This window comes from Microtus ochrogaster, unplaced genomic scaffold (genome assembly GCF_000317375.1).
Source record: "Microtus ochrogaster isolate Prairie Vole_2 unplaced genomic scaffold, MicOch1.0 UNK13, whole genome shotgun sequence".
Taxonomy (NCBI): Eukaryota; Metazoa; Chordata; class Mammalia; order Rodentia; family Cricetidae; genus Microtus; species Microtus ochrogaster.
The window spans coordinates 7,950,697-7,957,772 of record NW_004949111.1 but is presented as its reverse complement, the minus strand read 5'-3'; the positions used below and the strand labels follow the sequence as shown (position 1 = coordinate 7,957,772).

General features: G+C 41.3%; 1 protein-coding gene across 1 annotated transcript in view; it reads right to left on the bottom strand.

The window, feature by feature from the left end:
• Positions 1-7,076, bottom strand: part of LOC101993482 (charged multivesicular body protein 1b-2) — a 57,625-nt gene that overhangs the window by 22,611 nt on the left and 27,938 nt on the right. The window lies entirely within an intron of this gene.

The window sequence follows — 7,076 nt, the reverse complement described above, 5'->3', positions numbered from 1 at the left end:
AACTCAAGAACAATGGCAATGGGTTTTTGATCCTACTGCACGTACTGGCTTTGGGGGAGCCTAGGCAGTTTGGCTACTAGACCTGGATGGAGGTGGGTGGTCCTTGGACTTCCCACAGGTCAGAGAACCCTGATTGCTCTTTGAGCTGATGAGGGAGGGGGACTTGATCGGGGAAGGGGGAGGGAAATGGGAGGCGGTGGCTGGGAGGAGGCAGAAATCTTTAATAAAAAGAATAAATAGATAGATAGAAAAAGGAAAAAAAAGAATTCAAATGTTGTTGTGGTTGAAGAAATGGACGCCTTGAACAACTGTTAGTGAGAATGTAAATTAGCACAGGTACTGTGAAAAACAGTAAGGAGGCCTCTCCAAAAATTATATAAAGGGCTATTGTTTGAAACTGAACTATTCTAGGGAGACCTGAAAACAAAGGACAACCATAATTCACGAATCCTACAAACACTCTGTGTATCACATTTAGGCAATAGAAGGTATGGCCTATGGTGGTTTCAGAGCCACCTTTATTGGTGTAAATTCCTTCAAGTTAAGGTCACAGTAGACACTGATAGGCCTGAGTCCATGGTGGAGGGACTTGGGAGCTGCTTCCCCACTGTGTTATTTGCTGACAAATAGGAGCCATAGCTCTGAGGGCAAGTCCAGTGAATTCCTGTATTTCCTCTTTCATCTTTCACAGGATAGTTAGTCCCTGAGTGGGATATGAAACAACGAGACATTCAAGTAAAGTACCAGGTTCTCTGAGCAATTCCCATCCAGTATAGATTCCTGTGCTGTTTGTTTCTCCCACTTTCTGTGGACTTGGGGGCAACTTATGGCTTACACATTAGCTAACCCAGGATGAAAAGTCTCAAGGAATCTCTTGGGTGAGTAAGAACCTATTAAGGACACATACTCAGAAAGCTAAATGTGGCTGGCCACCAATGGCTCCTGAAATTAAGTGATATATTAAAAAGACTGTATACCTAATTAAGTGAGTTTCATTCCAGAGATACCAAGAATAGCTCAACATATACAACAAATCAACAAATGTAACATAGCACACAAATTAAGTACTAGAAATTACATGATAACCTAAACAGATGCAGAAAATGCCTTGACAAAGTTCAACATCACTTCATGACAAAAATTCTACAGATACTAGGAATAAAAGGAATATATACCAATGCAACAAAGGCTATATTAATCTATGTCAATATATACTAAATGGGGGATTTAGATGTACACAAGACCCTGACTAGAAAAAGCAACTGATTTCAAAGTGTATCAAACATCCATATTAACAAAACAGCACAGCACACAGACCAACAGAAATGATTTACCACTTTAACTGTACTATCCATTTCTTCTACTTTTTATCTTTGTTAGGTCACAAAACTGGCCCCAAATGGCAGTCCTGGGGATAATGTTTTAAGATGAAGGCTGGACCACCATGTCACCTAGATTTTGCTAGGAAACAGAAACCTTAAATATATCTCAGAAGCCTTTAAAAGTTGCCTGATCTTTCCTAACTGCGATTGTTAGGGCCTCATCTTTCTAAAACAGTTCCTATACTCACTAACTGGCTGTTCTGGCCCCCAAACTGTTTCCCCTGTTATCTACCCATATAACACTCAATAAGCTTTTGTGGCTGGGTGCTGTACTATGCTACTTGATACAGCCTGGCAGTCTGCCCCAATAAACCGCTTTTCTTTTCATGGAGTAGCTTTGTTTAGTAGTTTTGTGTGCCTGTTTACAGTCTTCAACAACTGAAATTCTCTCCGATATGTCTTGTAATATATATGTTGAGGAGGCTTTCTGCTGAGTTTTTTGTTTTACAGTCTACATTTTTAAATTTCCACTCTTGGTTTTATTTCAGTTTTGGCTTCTTTAGTGTTTCTATTTCTTTGTTAAATTGTACTTTCATGTCTTAAAATTTTTTCATTCAACTATTTGTATTTTCATAAAGTCATTTATTCAAACTTTAAGATCCTTGAACATATTCATTGTTGTGATTTTGAAGTCCTTGCCTGTGCTTCAACTAAATAGCTTTTCTCGGGGCATATTGCAATAGGGTTGCTGGCTTCTGGTGGAGTAATGTCCTACTGTTCATATTTGTGATATGCACTACTAGGATCTAGGCATCTAGAGTTATATGGTATCTGAAGTGTATCTTGGAGTAGATAACTGGTCTCCTCTTTGTTGTGTGGATGTTCTGTTATTTGGTTGCTATTGCCTATTCTAGGTCCTAGCCATGTGCAGTGGATTTGGGGGTCCTGATAGAAAAGAAGTTTAATGGGTTGAAGGGTAACTCAAAGGAATGAAGGCAGGCTAGGAGAAAAGGCTGAAAAAAGTAGCTGGAGAGAGCTAGGGGAATCAGGAGCCTCATGAAGAAGTGTTGTTCTCAGGGAGTGAAGCTAGGTGGGGAGGGTCTCTGCAGGCTGCTTTAGGATGAACAATAATTCTAGAGAAATCAGAAGAGGATAATACAAATTGCCTGTGTTTCAGCCCTGTGTGCCTGAGTAGAAAGTGTGCCTGTGGCTTGGCAGGTGACATAAAGAAATGGAGATGGGATAGAAGGTAAGGCTGGAAGGAACAGTGGGAAAGAGCTAAGGGGATCCTGGGTTCTGCATCAAGTGGTGGAGCCCCAAGGGAATGGAGGTGGGGTGGGAGGCGAGAGGACTAAGGGTAAGTCTGAGGAGAAAGGGATGGAAGGGTATACCCCAAAATCCTCCCTTCAGGGAATGGAGGTGGGGTGGGAGGAGAAGCTCCTGAAAGGAGGCGGAAGAAGAATGAAATGTTGGAGAAGATAAAGAATAAAGGAAATGAAAAAAAATCACCACTTATGTCACCACTTAAGTCATCTGATTGTCTAGGTCTAAAACCATAATTAAAAGAGATATTTTAATAAATTTTGCTGAGAAATCTGGGAAAACTGGATATCCACATTTAAAAGAATAAAACTAGACTCCTTTTTCTCATCCTACATAAAAATAAAATCAGAATGAATTAACCACCTTAATGTGAATCTTGAAACTGAAAAGGAAAATATTAAGAACTCCCAGTAATAGGAATAGACATGACATTTCTGAAGGAGGAAATGGTAAAGATTACCTGAAGATGGGAGGGAATTTTTGCCAGCTGTGTTTCAAACAGGTAATTAATATAAACTTAAAACCTTAAGCAGTCAAAATAAATAAAGTGAACACAGAGTTTTGAAAAGAAGTACAAATGGCCAAAAATGTATGAAAAGACACCCTAGCACTGACTGCATGAGAATGACTATCATAAAGAAAACAAATACAAGCAGGCCATCTTCACTTTCCTTCCTGTTCTACATTGCAGTTTCCCCAGGCACATCACCAGCCCTATAACAGAGTGCTCACAGGGTCTTGTCCTCTCTGTCTTCCTTTCCTGGAGACTCCACCTAACCTTGCAGCAGACCCATCTTTCTTTCTTCCTGCTGACTTTCTCAACCCTACTTGTAGTCTATCCCCTTTCTTTCCTGTCAGGCCCCAATCCTAAAAACACTTTCTATACAGAATCCCCAGTGGCCACACCTAGCAGGAACTCAGGTAGGTAAACCACACTACCCTTCCTGTCTTCCATTATGATCTCTCCATTCCCACCCTCAGTCCTGTAACAAACAGCTTGATTCCATATGCCTCTCCTACCTCAGCTTAATTCACGGTAGACTGCAACACCTGGTTCAGACCCAGGGCACTCCTTCGCCTTTCATCCCTACCTCTCTAGATAATTCTAAGCCTTACTGTAACCCCCTTCCCACCACACTTCCAAGTCCCTGTGAAGCACATCACTAGGTGTGAGTAGGATCCCCTTAGCTCTTTTTTGAAGCCTCTCTCAGCCTTTTCTGCTGGTCCACATCTATTCCTCTCTACAAGCCACCAACATGCAGAAGCACTCCCCTCCAGGAAACACAGAGCCAGCATACTTCCCCAAGATCTAGAGACAGAAAGAGAAACCAAGGAATTAAACACCCACCCAACTGGGACCAAATATCAAACCTAGAATCCCAATCATTCCAATTGCAAATGCATAGGCACTTACATGAAAGCATAATAATTAGCACATAACTACAGTGGGCCCTGAGAAATGCAAACAGAAGACAAGGACTTCAAAATAGCTATTATGAATATGCTCAAGGTCCTTAAAGAAGATATAAATGAAGCCTTTAATGAAGCCTGTGAAAACACAAACAAAAAGTCAACTGAAATGATAAGAGTTCAATACATGAAAGTAGAAATAGAAGCACTAAAGAAAGTCCAAACACAGGAATGAGACTGAACCAGTGACCTGGGCCAAAGCAGGCCTTGGACAGTGAACTCCACGAGAGCAGGAGCAGATTCAGACCAGGGTCAATTGCAGAAACAGGACTGGGACAGCAACCTAAGCCAGAGCAGGCCTGAGGTGGTGAGCTCCACGGAAAGCAAGACTGAAACAGCTACATAGGCCCTAGGACGGAGTGGGCATGAGAAACTGAGATCCATGGGAGGGGGAGCAGATCCAGTCCAGGGACATTTGCCAACGCAGGACTGAACCACCAACCTGGGCCAGGGCAGACATGAGACAGCGAACTCCACAGGAGCAGGTACTGGAGAGCAACTGCTGAGCGAGTTAAGCCAGAGCGAGAGACCACTGTGGGTCTGGATGTAAATCTGGGACCTTCAAGGGAGTAGACCTAAGCCAGGACTGTGGGTCTGGATGTGAGTTTAGGACATCCAAGGAACTAGGTCTGAACCAAGACCCCTGCGGGTCTGGGTGTAAATCTGGAATCTCCAAGGGAGTAGGCAGGAAATAGAGATCTCTGCAGGTCCAGGCATAAGTCTGGGACCTCAGAGGTCGTAGGCCTAAGTCAAGACTTCTGTGGGTCTGGGCATTGGTCTGGGAATAGGCAGGAACCAGAAACCTCTGAGCCAGGTCCTATGCAGGTGTGGGTACACCTGATCTTGGGAACTTGGGGTGAGGTATAGATCAGAGCCAGAGTCCTTTACAGGACCAAACCTAAGCCAGGGACCTCTGTAAGAATGGATCTAGACAAGGGCCATTTACAAAAACAGGTCTGAGCCAGTAACCTAGGCTAGAGCAGGCCTGAGACAGCAAACTCCAAGGGAGTTGAGGAAAGCCCAGGAGTGCTGAGCGACCTCCAAGAACAAGGAGTGTTGTGGGAGGTCCTTCCGCTACTCCAGCCAATAGCAGCTGAGATACCAGCCCATTGGGGCATGGTCTCTCTCTCTTTAAAAAAGCGGCTACTTCCCTCCTCGCTCGCTCTTACTTCCTGCTCCGCTTCTGGCGACTAGACTCCTTCCTGATTGCAGAGAGGGCTGTTGTCTGGGACGGTGATCTGTAAGTTTTTCCCCCTTTAAATAAATACCACCTTATTAATCATAATTCCAAACTGCTGTGGGATTGTTTGTGACTTACACCTTCAAAGGAGTGATCACGATGGTAATTATAACCACAGCACTGACTGTACCACAAAGAACAACCATCTGAGCTTTGGATTCACTGGCACTTAGAACATTAATCAACAGAATCACTGACAGCTCCAACCTCACCTACTAGAGGAAAAGATGAGTAGAAAAGGTAAGAACACATGCAACACCACAAAGAGCAACATGACAACAGTAAAACCTAAAAACTCTACAGCAGCAAGACTTGAACAACCAAATATAGATGAAGCAGAAGAAAATGACCTAAAAAATAACTTCAGGAGATTGAGGAAATGAGAAATTCCCTCAAAGAAATGGAGGAAAAGACAAACAAAAAATTTGAAGACATGAGCAAAACAATTAAAGAAAACCAAGAAAAAGAAATTAAACATATGAAAGAAACTATTCAAGACTTGAAAACTGAAATAGTGACAATAAAGAAAACACAAACTGAGGGAATTATAGAAGCAGAAATCATGAGAAAATTGTCAGAAACCACATAAACAGCAGAATACAAGAGATGGAAGAGAGAATCTCAAGCGTTGAAGATATAATAGATCAAGTAGACTCATCAGTCAAAGAAAACATTAAATCTAATAAAAGCTTAACACAAAATATCCAGGAAATATGGGACACCATGAAAAGTCCAAACCTAAGAATAATAGGCACAGAAGAAGGAAAAGAAGTTCAACTCAAAAGCACAGAAAATATATTTAACAAAATGATAGAAAAAATGTTCCCAACCTAATGAAAGATATGCCACTGAAGATACAAGAAGCTTACAGAACACCAAATAGACTGGTTTAAAATAAGAAAAGTCCCCTCTCCACATAATAATCAAAACACTAAACCTAGAGTATAAAGTAAGAATATTAAGAGGTACATAGGAATAGGCCAAGTAACATATAAAGGCAGACCTATTAGAATTACACCTGACTTTTCATCGGAGACAATGAAAGGCCATGAAGGTCATGGTCAAAGCATTATGCAGACATTAAGAGACCATGGATGTCAGCTCAGACTACTATACCCAGCAAAACTTCAATCATCATAAAAGGACAAAACAAGATATTCCATGACAAAACCAGGTTTAACCAATACCTAGCCACAAATCCAGCCCTACTCAAAATATTAGAAGGAAAACTCCAGCCAAAGGAAGTTGGCTACATCAACAAAAACATAGGCAATTGATGGTCTCATAGTAGCAAATCCCAAAGAAGGAAAAAATACACAAATTAATATCACCAACAATGAAAACGAAATTAACAGGAGATAGCAATCACTGGTCATTAATATTCCTTAATATAAATGGGCTCAACTCACCTATATAAAAAGGCATAGGCTAACAGACTGGATACAAAAGCAGAATCCATCCTTCTTCTGCATACCAAAAAACAACACCTCAACCTCAAAGACAGTAAACAATGCTCACCAGAATAATCAATGGGTCAAGGAAGAAATAAAGGGAGAAATTAAAGACTTCCTAAAATTCAACGAAAATGACAATACAACATACCCAAATTTATAGGACACAATAAAAGCAATGGTAAGAGGAAAGTTCATAGCACTAAATGCCTACATAAAGAAGCTGGAAAAATCCCACACTAGTGAATTAACAGAACATTTGAAAACTTT